The sequence below is a fragment of the Sceloporus undulatus genome, chromosome 1, assembly GCF_019175285.1.
Source record: "Sceloporus undulatus isolate JIND9_A2432 ecotype Alabama chromosome 1, SceUnd_v1.1, whole genome shotgun sequence".
Classification (NCBI taxonomy): domain Eukaryota; kingdom Metazoa; phylum Chordata; class Lepidosauria; order Squamata; family Phrynosomatidae; genus Sceloporus; species Sceloporus undulatus.
The window spans coordinates 216,106,795-216,121,768 of NC_056522.1; the positions used below are offsets into that span (position 1 = coordinate 216,106,795).

The 14,974-nt window shown below is 39.9% G+C and overlaps 1 protein-coding gene across 2 annotated transcripts in view; it reads left to right on the forward strand.

Annotated features, from left to right (window-relative positions):
* Window positions 1-573: 573 nt before the first annotated feature.
* ITGB6 (integrin subunit beta 6) overlaps window positions 574-14,974 on the forward strand; it is a 98,557-nt gene continuing 84,156 nt past the window's right edge. For both annotated transcript variants that reach the window (XM_042446877.1, XM_042446878.1), the window contains exon 1: window positions 574-853. The gene's annotated coding sequence lies outside the window, so the exon portion shown is untranslated. The remainder of the gene's footprint in view (window positions 854-14,974) is intronic.

Below are 14,974 nucleotides of genomic sequence, written 5' to 3' on the forward strand. Positions count from 1 at the left end.
TTTTCTGGATTTCTGACATGAAGCAGCTTAAGACCCCATACCTATATAGTGACAACACCACAAAAAAAAAAATCCACACACAGAGTATTCTGAAAGAATGTTGATGCCCAGATTGGCAGCACAAAATGAACAACACCATCCTGAGTTTATTCTGGATTCCCCCAAGTGCAAGGAAGGACTGTTAGTCACAGCAGTTTCAGAGGAATGGTTTTATCTGCAGGCTGTTGGAAACTCATCCAATAGGAATTTTACCATCAATATTATAACAAAAGCTATCCTTTTATACTTGTCTGCAAAATACGAGTAATCTCTTTGCCCAGGTTAATTCAAATCAGTGACATTTGACCCAAAGTATACATATGCATCACCAACAGACGTCTCTTATGTCCAACCTAACATTCTTTGTTTACTATGAGTTTGAATGTATTCGACTAACACAAAGATTGCCGTGCTTACTCCCACTCTTCTCCTGCGTAAGCAATATATTGGCATAGCTTTGCCATTTGTCAGCCAGCAGTCTGTGAACACATTTGCTCCTCAATCTAATTTTAACCTTTTCTCACATAAGCACTTGTAAATCAACCAGGCATTCTGTCATTCACTAGTCCTTGGGCTTCATGTTGGCGTCTTTATTTTTAATTTTCAATTAAAAAAAATAAAGCACACCCTGCATAGCTGGCAGAAAGGAAATTAAACCGAATCTCTTATACTTCTAGACTGCTAATATAAGAATGCAAGGAATCTGCACCACGGATAAATGATACATCTAGCAAAATCCACCACACTGTGGATAATGGATGTAGTGAACGCATTTCGGCACTTTCCAAAATGAAAGTCCTGCCGCCTCGGAAAGGTAAGTACTTTTATTAAGTGCACTGCTAACAAATTCTCAGCACAGATGCCTACATGTTCTTCTTGTTGCTATAATTTTTTTCTCCTTATGGGTCACTTGGAATAAATCCATCACTGTATTTATAAATAATCCCATTTCAGTTTATTTTAGTCCAGAGAACATTCTTGGCATAACTGAAGTGAAAGGAAGATTGGTCCATTTACTTCAGCAGAACCAAAGTCAGTGCTAACAAGTTTTTCTTCATGTGGACTACGAATGCCATTTTCCCAAGCATATTACAGTCACAGATCTCTTTGGCTCCTGTGAATGATTTTAGATGCTTTTGCTACCAAATGGCAGTAGGGGGGTGAATTCAAAGCTTTAAAGAGGCTTTGGCAGTGTCTTCAGTCTTTAATCTCATTTACTTAGTCTGATTTGTTTTTCAGTATCAATGCAACCTCTGAATTTTTGACAAACTCCTCACAACATTTGTTGTGTCAAAAGTTGCACTGAAATTCCAAGAAATAAAGTATGCTTGAACACTTCACTTCCAATGATTTCAATGCATTTTGAGGGGGGGGGGATTATGCTGTGATTAAAAGATATTTCAAATATGCCTGTATTCTCTTCAATACATTCATTGTTTGAAAACTACATTAAGACTGCGTTTGAATAACCAATACATTCAGTCCCATTCAATATCTTAAGTTTTCCTTTAACCTCTATCTTTGGAGCACTCTACAATATGAAAGCATACAAATTGCAGGTGAGGTAGTTACAATGACTGCCTCACCTGAAGGAAACACCTAAATCTAACTATTAGTCCCAATTAATGTAGACTAATTGAATCAATGGGAACTAGGAAAGTCAACACTTATGTAAATGCAAATTATTCAAAGGGTCTACTCTAATTTGTTTCAAAGGGCATACTCTATGTGTAACAAACAGATTCAGACCATATATCTAGTGTGATATTTAACCTTTGCCTGAGAAAAGTTACTAAATATTTCAGCCAAGCTTATCATAGTAAATAGCTCAAGCTGTACTTATTGGAATATGTTCTATTTTTATTCACAGTCAGTGGAGGAATTCTGAAGCTTCACCAAGCTGAGTAGCTTTACTGATATAAACTGCAGACACATGTTTAACTTTATTCATTTCATTTACTTCATCTGTATGCTAACTTTCTCCCAGAGTGGGATCCAAGGCAGTTCCCAATAGAATCAATTAAACTAAGGCAGGTTACACACCACCAAGAAGTACATGCTTGGCACATACTAGGGTTAGGAAGGGGCGTACTGTCAGGACGCCCCTAACCCTAGTATGTGCCGAGCACGTACAAAATGGCAGCGCCCATTCTACATGGGCGCTGCCATTTTGACGTAGTGGATGCTTAGCATCCACACATCTCGGCGCCATTATGATGCCACAAGTGCGCCAATGTCGCTTTGCGGCGTCATAATGGCGCCGCAAAAAGAAGCTGCATTTTTCAGCTTCTTTTTGTTGCACGAGGGAGCCACGCAACGGGGATGCTAAGGCAAATCTATCATGGCTGAGTGTGTGTAACTCACTCAATGTCACCCAGTGGGTTCCCATACTCAAGCAAGGAATCGAACCCTGATCTTGAGAGCTGTAGTCCAACACTCAAAGCACTACACCAAGTTGGCTCTCTTAAAAGACATACAATTCTTTTTTTTAAAAAAAAAAATAAAAAATAAAACACCTATCCCCATAAGAAGCTTCCCTGCTTACATATTAAAAGCCTGCTCAAACAAAATGGTCTATGTTCATATAGCATACTCAGAGATGACACATGCTTATATGAGATGTTTATGGTGTTTCCCTCCATAGAGACCATTTCCTTGTAGAACATGTGTCAAAATGACAAGAAAATAATTGTGAAATATGACCACCCTTGTATCTCTTCTTGCTGTACTCACCATAAGTGCACCCAGCAGATGCAATGACTGACATGGGAGGGCTTCTGATGGATGGAAACAGCTCAAGTGGTCCACAGACTCTGGGGGGGGGGAGTCTACACACATACAGCCACACAACTGTCAAATTCTGTGCAGAGATGTATATTCAACAGGGTGTCTACAAAACATTTTTCTTGCTATCACTCTCTCATGGAAACAGCCCATTGTGGTCAATTCTTGTTCCCCTTCTTCCCTCCCTCCCAAATACACATAAATATTATCTATGTGCATTAGCCTGGATGTCCATCTGCAAGGAGTGCTTTGCTCTTGTCTTCCTGCATACAGGAGATTGGGCTGGATGGCCCTTATGGTCTCTTCCAACTCTATGATTCTGTGAATTGTAAGGTAACTATGGCAGTGTACAGACCACTCCTTTGGGGTGGCCTGCACCCACCCCTTTCCCCAACGGATCGGAGCCTCAGCTACCACAGGGGCAGCCCCGGAGGCCCCGATCCGCCACTTTTCCTGGCCTCAGGGAAGCGGCATAAGGCAGCTTCCCCGCGGCCTGGAAAGGGGTGTACATGCCGCAAACACACCCCAACAGCAGCAGGGAAAGGGAGAAAGGGGCCACTTGGCCCCTTTCTCTCTGTATCGCTGGTGCAGCCGTTTAAAGGCCATGCCAGCAATACACGCCGCCGAAGGAACTCCAAAATGGAGCTCCTTCTGGCACTGCTGAAAGGGCACCACAAGCGCCCTTCAGTGGCACCAAGACGTAACAGCCACACCACGCCGTTTGGACGCGATGCAGCCATTACATCAAAATGGTGGTGCCCATGTGAAGAGGGCACCGCCATTTACGTACTAGGGTTGCAGGCTAAAAGAGACGCCCCCAGGCACGTACAGAGTATGTACAAAATGGCCCATCTGAACAGGGCCTAAGATACTGAAACAATCATATCTGATCTTTATGTATAAAGTGATCCATAAATCTAAATAATCAGATTATGAATAAACAATGTAATATGTGGATTTTCTTTCTTTTAGTATGTGATGTGCATGTATTTAAGGCCTATAGGGCTGCTTATACTGGGCGTAGACAGTCTGACAATCCTTGGGCTAACATTTACCAAACTAGTATTTAGATTTTTTTTTTTTTTTAAAAATGTCAGCTGATTCAGCTGACCATGGTAGACCAGGTGCCTGCAATTTATGACTATTCAATTGTGCTTGAACCTTGCCAGCATAGCCAATGGTTAGAGATTATGGGAGCTCTACCCCAACAACACCTGGAAGATCATGAGTTATTCATCTCTGTAGTAGGCAATATAACTGAAGTGTCTAGCTTTCTGAACTCAGTTGAGGAACAGAAATAGGTTTCTCTTTCTTAAATATACACAAATTGCCTCATGTAAATGCCTTACTAGAAAATGGGATGTCAACAGTTTATACACATGGACAAACACACCATATTTACAAGAATTCCTTATAATGAAGGGAAATTTGTGCTCCTCCCCCCTCCCTTGGAATGTTGATGACATATATCTAAACCCTGAATTGACTTGCAATATGTGATATGCTACGCAGAGTTATACCAGAACAAACTGTTTCACAGACTGGCTAAAATATTGAATCTCAATCATATTTAGGATCAGCTTTCTTGAATTTGCAAATGCAGTAGCATATGTGGAGTACATGTCCAGAACTGAAGGCAGGGAATGATCTTGTATGAATGCTCAGTTAGGAGCAGTATTAGGAAAGGAAAATGGTCTCCTTGTTTGTGTATTGCTTACGCTTAGCCACTCAGACTTTTCCTCCACAGCAGGGTGTTCAGTCTCAACTCAGGACACCTTTTATTGCCTCTGAATGCTTGCTTGTATGCTGGTTCTTTTAACATTTTTTGCAGGGGAGGCACTAGAATGTTCCTTTTTAGTATACTAAATAACATACACATATTTGTATTTTGTTATCCTTATTGAGTATGTGCCATCTCTCAGTTTGGGTGGGACACTGAAGAGAAAGATCCCATGAAACCATAATCTATAGGTTCCTCTAAACTGACCAGAATACTCCGGGCTACTTCCAGATTATTCTGGCCCTAGAGGTGCCCTGGATTCCCCTTGTTACCTCCATATTCCAGAGTGATACCAAGTGGGTGTCTACACATATGTCTCGCTGTGCCACCCTGCACCATTGACACGAGTGCAAGTTGCTCCCTCTGAAGTCAGAAGCAAGGCATCCAGCACCGATCACATAGCTGGCCACCTTGTTGTGACCTCGGAGGGAGCGACTCACAATGGACTTCTCCAGATTTTCTTGATAAATCCAGAGCAAAAGGTGAGGCTTTAATACCTATTTCAGGGAGGGATCGGGCAGATTCAATGTGGAATTGGCCTCGCGTTGTGAAGACAGTCTGCTGCACTTGAATTGAGGATTTGCCTGTGTCATATAGACAGGTCGCAGTGAAAACAGGGGGCAATCAGTTTAATTGGTCTATGTAGACATGAGAAAAATAAAAAGAAACAAAGTCCCACATGTTGTGTGATGCTCCAAAAACCTTAATATCTTAAAAAACCCAACACATTTCGGCCTTGTCACCAATTGGTCTTCTTCAGTGGCCATTACCAGAAATTTTTGGAGTGGCAGTCTGCTTTCTCAACAATGTGGAAGGTCTGAGCATTAGAAGGAAGGGCCCTTTTATTCTTCTACTGTGAATATGTGCATTCCAGTTTTTTGTCTGTTCCATGTAGACATGTCCCATCGTAGCCTAGCATTCTGTTTCTAAACAAGGGTCAGATTGACATATCTGAAAACTCAGAAACATAGGAAGTTGCCATCTATCAAAGCACAGCTTATGTGTGGATAGGCAACATGGGACATTTCCAGTGCTATGGAGAACGTCTATAAACCCAGGACAACATTATCAGGGGTTACAGGTGTTGTAAACCAAAACACAGACTTTTAGTGGCTCTTGACAATTTTACAGGCGAGCCTAGTCTGGTTTTACCTGGAGATGACAGGGAATGAATCCAGGTATTTGCCTGTAAATTGGGTGCTTTGCGACTGAGTGTAGCCTTTTCTCTAAAAGATTGCCAGGCTGAATCACATCAAGGCTGCATTTAACAACACATTATAAAAAGGTACTTCTACCCTACAGAAGAGAAGGCAGAGAAATGGTATGAAAACCATTTTTTGAATATTGTATTAGAAGGGCTTCAGGTAGAAGATAGAGGAAGCTTGTTTTTTTTTTTTTCCCTGCTCCAGAAGGTAAGATCCAAACCAATGGATTCAAATAATCAGAAAAGGAGATTCTAGCTAAATATTAGGATAAAGTAGTGTTCCATTGTTCAACAGTGGAACACACTAATGTGGAGAATGGAGGATTTGCACCTTTTTAAACTTTGGGTGACCACCCCTCTGGGATGCTTTAGTTGTGGATTCCTGCACTCGCCGAGGTTGCACGAAGTGGTCTGCTTCTGAGCGACTGAAAAAGCAAACTCATACACAATGTTCACCTTTGGGTCATTTCCACTGTAACTTGTATTTCCACAGCTATCAGTTTGCCCACAGACAATTATTTGCTGAGTCCAGAGTGCACTTCTTTACAGAAGGCCAGAAACAATGCCTCAAGGCCTTAACTTAGAAAAGTTACTTCTCTGACATGCCCCTGCAGGCTAGGGGATTCTGGTAGTTGTAGTTTTTAAAAGTAACATTGCCAAGCTCTGCTCAAGACATCCCTTGAATAAGAGGAAATCTTACAGTTCACAAGCGTCCTCATACTTGAGACACTGAACACTCTTTGTGGTATGCAGTTGAGGGTGGAAGTATTCTCCAAAGATAATGGGAAAAGAGGCAGTTTTAAAACTGTTTGGCTTTGATATAGAAATGCACCTAACCCTAATGTTGAAATATTTATTACTTTTGCATTCCAGTTTTCCAAGCCACTTAACCTGAGGATTACAGAAGAAAACTATCAACTAAACTCTCTAGGATGGTCAAATGAACAGATTATAGATTAACTCCCCTGTCCTGTACTTACTCCAGCAGACAAACATAGAAACACTAGTTGCATTTTATTTTATTTTAACTAGGAACATCTGAGCCTAAAGAAAACATATTCCATGAAAGGCTTTCAACATAATATATAAGCCTGAATCTTACAGTTAGTCCCAAATAATTTACCTGTTTTTATCAAGGCCCTCAGAGGCCCTGGTGAACTGCCAGCCAATGCATAATTGCAATAAATAAATAAATCTAGATTAGATCCATCGAATGTAAGTGACAACTCACCATTCAACAATTGGGTCTACGCTATTTGAGATTAAGCACTAGGATTGAGACTACAATGTCATGTATTATGTGTGCATGGATTCCATACAATGCCTAGTCTTTCTCTATGTCTTTGACATGTAACACCTTCACTTCACATGACCCAGGCAAAAAACAACACAAAGCAATTTTGAACATTTCTCATGAACAAATTACAAATGACACAATCCAACAAAAGCTAAACATCTAAACCTGATTTATTCTCATGGGAGTGATATAAGCTCATCTTTAACCATAGTCTCACTTCTGCTAAAATTGCCTTGTACAGTACTTATAGGGTATACCCAAGCCCAAAGTAAGGAACATTCAGTGGGAGAGATGTAAGCAAATAACTCTGTTCTGAAGTTCAAGTTTCCACCTAGGAAAACCTGAAATCCTAAATCTTTCTGAGATCCTAAATCCGTCTAAGAAATGGCCCTTGTCCTCACTTCCCCACCCCCTGACACACAAAAGAAGTTACTCAGACTAAGAAGCAGCTGTAGTAACTAAAAATAGCAGCATGGACAAAAGCAGAAAGATATTCCCAAGATCCAAAACCTCCCACTTCCTGATGATCTAGATGTGCCATTGAAAATCTATGTCCTTTGCCCTTGCCTATAGTTAATCCAAATATACACTAAGAAAACTGTATAACTAAAATACAGTCATGCTTCATGTGGAACTTGGATGGGTCAAGAATACCAGTGGCATTCTGGCAAATGCAATGAAAATAAAACCAACATAGTTCCATGTCCCTGATTTAGCAGCCTTAGCTGACCCAGATCCAAGTAATACAATCAATCCTGGCATGATTCCACCAACAAAAAATGCAAAAACAAGCTCCTGTTAGTTGTTAGAGTAGATCAAATCTTTTTCTCTTAGTAATTTTAGCAAAACAGGGAGGGCCCAGAAATTTAAGTCATTTCAGCTATCGGGAATTAATGTACCATATTTTCCGGTGTACAAGATGACATTTTGACCCAACAAAATTGGGTCAAAAGTCAGGGGTCGTCTTGTACACCGAGTTGAGAAGCCGGTGGCCCCAGAGCATGCACGCCGGCTTCTAAGAGGCCTCCAGAGGCACCTTAGAAGCCGGCGCGAGCGCTCTGGGGCCGTCGGCTTCTCAGGCCTCCGTAGGCCTGGGAAGCCGGCAGCCCCGCACTGGCTTCTAAGGGACCTTCGGAGGCCTGGGAAGCCGGCGCGCGCGTACACGGCCGGCTGCTGTGCTACTCAAGAGGAGGGTAGCCTTATACAGTGAGTATATGCTAAAGTCTATATTTTCATCTTAAAAGTTGGGGGTCGTCTTATACGCCCGGTCGTCTTATACTCCAGAAAATACGATAGGCTCTTTCCTATAAAGCTTAACAAATCCCTGTTTCATATATTCAACATATTAATTCTTCCCTAGGCCCTGAAGCAACCAAACACCTCTTCACAACTTTTAGAAGAGGAAAGAGTGGTTCCCAATCTCAGGCGATTACTACTTTTAAACCATGTTTGCAGACAGAAAAAAAGCAGATTTGGCAAAATTTATTGCACAACAACTTCTCCGATCTGCTGCTGTGCATCTGAAAAATGGTTAGAGCATCTCTTTTCATTGATGGGGGAAATGTGTCAATGAAGTCCCAACCATGCTAGTCCTCAAGTGTGAAATGTCACTAGTGGGGCAGTTGCAATATTGGCAATCACATGGTGTCAGTGTCTCCTCCCCCCCCCCGGTCCCTGGGTGTTATTTTTTTCTATTTATTTTCTTTATTAAAAAGCTTAAATCATATTAGCAGAACTCTGAAATTTCATGAAAAAGTAAAAATAAAAATATAACAGAGAAACTCAAAAGCCATGCTGGCTAGGGCAAGGGGCAAGGAGGCTGGGTTAGGCAGGAGTGAGGAAGAGAGTACAATAGCAGAAACAGCCCCAGTCACACTACTGCAGAGATGTGCAATAACAGCTGCTCTCAAACCAATATGTTTCCAATTTTATTAACCAGTATGATTGACTACAAGAATGGAGTTCATGTGGCAATGTCCTCAGACAACTTTCCTGACAACAGCTACTTTCATTATGTTTCTAATATCAAGTGGGTGGCTGAGTGACAACTGATCTCAACAGTATCTTGTTGCTTAACCTACTGCAGTTTCTTAAATCACTTTTATATCACTTGCACTACTTTGGTGATATCTTATGTAACTCTGGACTTTGCAGTTTAGTGAGCTTTAAATAACACAACTTATCTTTAAAAAATCTTTTTGGCTGGACTAATAATAAAAATTATTACTCAAACAAAAAAGGAGCAAAAAGCTTAAACTGCATGCAGGCCTCATGACAACAGTATCACCATTCCCTAACTGCCACTCACCCATATACTTCAAACACCTTTGTATTGTGAAGATACCTTGATTTTCAAAGCTATATGCTGAGTTCATGATGCATTCTGAGTTCTCTTGCAATCACAGTGCAATACCAGGGCCTACTGACTTTTAAAAATGATTTTATGTTTTTAAATGTTTTCTTTCTAAGTTTTGTACTTAGATAAGATGATCTTTAGTGCCTCAAAGTCAGAGGTGTAGCTATAAGGATGTTGGTGAAGACATTGCTACTCCCAAGTAAGAATCCCCCCGCCCCCGTGAAATTTACCTCCAGTCTCCACTTTTCTAGTACTGCAGAAGCTACAATTGAACATTTAAAAATACAGATTAGGCATCCAAGGAAAAGAGGGAAAGTGAACACAGTGTGAACAGTTTTCAGTGTCTCATTCTTTGCAGTGCTAGACATTTAGGTAAGGAGAGAGTGTTCCTTAGGGGCACAGGATTCTTATTTGAAGTAATGTCCTCATTTTACACCCTTTGAGCTACAACCCTGCTTGAAGTCATGCCCTACATCCAGAAAACCCAAAGTTCAGATATATGGGCTTGGGTTTTATTTATACACTGGTAAGAATCAGAGCAGTATCTGTTACTTTCTTTTTATTACTTCATGTATATGCAAATAACTGTACATGATTTTAATGCAAGGAGAAAATATGTTCTTGCTTTCAGGAATCAGGCATTGTTGGGTTTGTCCTGACATTAGCCGGGACAGTATGTTAGTTTGTTTGCTTAAAATATTTTTAGATTGCCTTTTAGGGGAAAGTCCTCCCAAAGCAGTATAATAATAAAATTGATTTTTAAACACCTTTAGGAGACTGCAATCCTCTATTCACTTGGGAATATACCTCATGGAATTCAATAGGCAGAGGACTGGACTTAAAATATGCCCCTGCAGGTGGTGTAAGCCATGCACAGTAAGGAAAAGATAGATCAATACAGGGACGTCGAGGCTGAATATGAACAGACTACAGCAATTTTTAGTTTTGCAAGCACATCTGTGAAAACAGAGAGAAGGGAACCATAGCATCACAAGACATCCAGAGAAATCTGTCAAATAGCCCCGGGATAGTAAAAAAAAGAAACATCTGGATAAACTGTCCGAGGTCATATCTAGTATTCACAGGCTCATCACTTCAGAAACTTAACCAGATGCTCAGCTTTTTCCCCTTGTGATGTATTTTTGTTTTCTTTGCACGAACTTTCTCTAGCTGTGTTCTGTGTTTTTTGGATATGAGTATGGAGAGAAGAGCAGTTGTCTTTAATAATGGTGAAAGAGATGTTGTTACATTTGCCTCATATTTGTAATACAGTTGGATATTTCTTCCCATCAAATTTTTAGATAGCATGATATCTTTGGGTGTGGAAGTCCAGATTGCAAAATCTACAAATAAAAATGCAGTCATGATTGAATTGATTGCCCAATCATGAGCATTCCAAGCATCCAATATTTAGTTAATTGGTGAGTAGAGTTAACTTGTATCCCACACCACTAGGAATGATACACCACTCTAAGCAGCTAATGGCACATAAAATCATTAGCAAAATGCTATACAATTACAATATTCAGTAATACCAAGTACATAATAAATGGATATAAAACGTTACAGAAAATGTAAGAAGCAAGTGCCTTCCAAAACAAAAGGCCATTTGCCATATGAAAAAAGACAACCAAAGTGGGTGCCAGCCTATCCTCTTGGGGCAAAGAGTTCTAGAGTAGGTACAGCTATTGAAAAAGGCCTTTTTCTTGTCCACATCTACCATAGATCAGTCACAAAGAAGGAACTCTCCATCAGTTTTTTAGGCTTGGGCAGGCTGATAAGAAAGGAAGAGATCCCTAATTATTTAAAGCTCTAAGCCCCAAACTTTTGAATTATGTTTCAAAAACCAATTAGTGATTGATAACTAGTGCAGACTTTGCAGGATAGTGGAGATGTGACCGTTTAATTCAGGGTTCATCAAAATTCTTGCTGTTGTACTCTAAGCCAACTACAGTTCCTGATGACTCTTGCATGGTTGTTCTTTTCTCTCCTTCTGTTTGCAGTATCTCTTCTCTCTTGTCACGGGTGTCACAAAAGAAACCGTAGAGATCTAGCAAGCTATCATCTATCTCACTGGACAGTTACTATATAAATGAAATTTTTATCAACTTAAAACAGAAAAAAAGAAATTATATACAAGCCTTTGTTATATTACAGTCTGTCCAGCTTTGTAGCTAAGTCTTGGGTGGTAATTAAAGGCACTGCCAAAAATATTCAGTGGAAGATAGTAGTAATGATTAAAGAACCAAACAAACATGTGGCAGGATATTTATCCAGGATACCCATCGGGACAAATCCCATCCCTGTGTTGAACATTTGTATTCTGGCAAAAGTTTTTCACAAAAGTTGTGAATCACTGCTTACAAAGAAATAGCTTATTTCACAATGGAATAATCCCCCCATACCAACTTTTTTTTTATTTTTCAGCTCTGATTTTCATAAACAGGAAGTACTCTGTGCAATGTGCCACACAGTTTACTATTATTCCAGGACTTGCAGTTTAAATCCAATACATTTTCTAACAGGATAGTGTTGGCCATAGAAGTGAGAGTTTCCTTTATCTGCTTTATTTAGAGCACCCAAGGGCAGGTGATTAAGAGCCAATCAACATGACTAGCAGTTTCGTGAGTTGTCTCTGTTTCTAGACTGTTTTTCTCTGCAGTGCTGCGAGCAAACTGAATGTTTGAAAGTTATTTTAAAAACTAGATGTTTAAAATTAACATGCATGGTGGTAAGATTTCCCATCTTCGGTGCATATCAGAGACCTTTTCATACTACACAATTAAAGCACTATGGAGTTTATCACACGTGAGGGATTTCTCTTAATTTTGAATGAAAAGAAAGTGGGGCCAGAACGCATTCACATGAATTCACTAGTTCAGCGAATTTACGTGAATGTGAATTGCGTTCGAACTGGCTTCCCATTGCCCGAAAATAGCATGCTATTGCCAGAATTTGCATGTGGCAGTCTATCACGCAATAACACAAAACCCCATGATTGCGCTCAGACTGACTTCCCATTGCCTGAATTTGTGTGTAGTGGGTTATCACACAATAACGTTAAACCCCATGATTGCATTCAGATTGCCATTGGATTATACTCCCAATTTCCCTTGTCTGATAAACTCCTATAATTCCACTTCAACTGCCATGGCTGCATCCTAAGGAAAGCCAGGATTTGTAATTTAGTCAGAGGCACCAGAGGAGCTTCTGAGTGAGGATTTGGAAGGCCTCTCCCAAACTGAAAATCTCAGGATTCCATAAGATTGAACCATGGCAGCTAAAATGGAATCATAGCACTATAATTGTATAACATGGTAAGGCCCCAGCAAACATCTCATTATCTCATTCCTCCTTAATGCTCAGTCAAGCATTCTCTGAAGATGCCAGCCACAGATGCTGGCGAAACGTCAAGAAGAAACTCTTCTAGAACATGGCCACAGCCTGAAAAACCCACAGCCTGAAAAACCCACAAAAAGCCCATGGATGCTGGCCGACTTCACATATGCTTCACATATGCTTGCTCCCTTTGTTATTCTTATCTATGCTTTTCTGTTGGATTTACAAAACAGGGAGAGATCAAGGAAGCCTCTATGTATGATATCCTATGCAAGGAAGTGGGGTTTACACAAGTCTCTTGCAGAATTCCTTACCAGATCTATTTGATAGCACAATCATGAAGCATTTCTGGGAGTAAAGGCCATTCCTCTAATCTTTAACAGTAGTTCGCTTCCCATTCATTCACCCTGTTTCTAAAAAACCTTTTCAGCTCATTAATTATATCCAACATTCTTTCATGAAAGTAGCAGTTTGTTGTTCTTGTCACATGCCCTAGGCAAACCTATCATGGAGTTTTCTTGGCAAGATTTGTTCAGCATGGGCTTGCCTTTTCTTCTGAAGCTGAGAGAATGTGACCTGCCCAAAGTCATGGCCAATTTGAATCCTGGTCTCTATTGTCATAGTCTAATGATCAGACTGCTACACCATGCTGGCTCTCAGCCAAACTGTTAGCTATGAAGAAATATTAACTCCTCTTCATGTCTAGTACTTCCAAGAAGCAATTTTACTACTCTTGAATCAGAGCATGGAAAAGTTACTTTTCCCCCTATCACTCCCAAATCCTCCCAGCAAGGCCTCTGTCTGAAAGCTGTAATACAAAGAGTAATGTCTTCCAAGCTCAGTCCAAAATTCACTAAAAAGCAAAGCTCAATCAAATGTTCAGTAGATTACCCTGCTCTCCAAGACAGCAGCTAAAACATTTCAAATACGTGTATAAAATACAGTGTTATTAATTTCAGTCCAAGAGATGTGAAAATACCAAATTCCTCACCAGGTCTATTTTTCAAAGAGATGAAATACCGTAATTTAAAGAGACCATGAAGGTTGTGGAAAACAGCAAAAGTATCATTTGGTTACACTCAGCGAGTTAATGTGGATAAAGCATTGGTGGGGGGAAAATAGGATATAAAGTTGTATATTATATCCATAATCCAATACAGGAGTAAATCTATTTATTTCCATGTAGTGCTGGACTCAGTGTATTATGTCAAAACAATGAACAACTTTATTTATACTTTTAAAATGCAATCATATACAAGTTTAGTCAAAAGTAAGACCTATTGACTTCAATGACCCATTGACTTATTCTTGCCTAAAGGTGTGTTTCCTAAGTTTGGGCTCCAAAGAAATGGTTCCCTCTGGAGTTCAAATACTGATAGTAAATCATGACCACATAAAAGATTTTCTGAAAAACAGCAGTCAGTGAGGGCATTAAGAAGACCATGACAGTCATTTATGTATTTATATAATGATCTCATGTCTGAACCTTCTCTGTGCAAACAAATATACAAAATCGCATTTGACTTCCACAGAAAATGACTCAGATGTCAGTTTGTCTTGCCTGAATATAAATAAAATGAGCACTCGTTATATTTTATCTGTCTTGATGGTTTCAGACATTTGTTTCCTATTAATCAGGTTGAGCATTAACTCTGGTTGGCTGATTCTTTTTACAACAGGCAGGATGTTAAGAATGAGTGATTCAACTGCTAGGTTGATGTAGGAAACCAGTCTAGAAAGCAGCCAGAATGTTTAACCCAGACCACCACCTTCTACTGTTGATGGCACTGAAAATGGTTATAACCCAATGATGCTATGAATATGACCAATGGTGCCGAAATACTGAAGCAAACAAGTGACAGCACTTTGCTGATATCTGAAGGGAGGAAATGACAATAGGTGTTTCCTTTCCTTTCTTTCTTTCTTTCTTTCTTTCTTTCTTTCTTTCTGTTTGTTTGTTTATTATTTTGAGGGGGAGGAATATGTTTAATGACTCTCTTGGTATCAGCACTGTTTCATCTTCCAATTTTTGAGGAGAAAGAGCTCCCCCCGCCCACATTTTCCTCACACAACAAGAATTAAACAAATATTATGGATATAGACCAAAATGATGGAAAATATTGTTGTTGTTATATGCCTTTAGGCCATTTCTGATTTAGGCGACTCTAAGGCAAA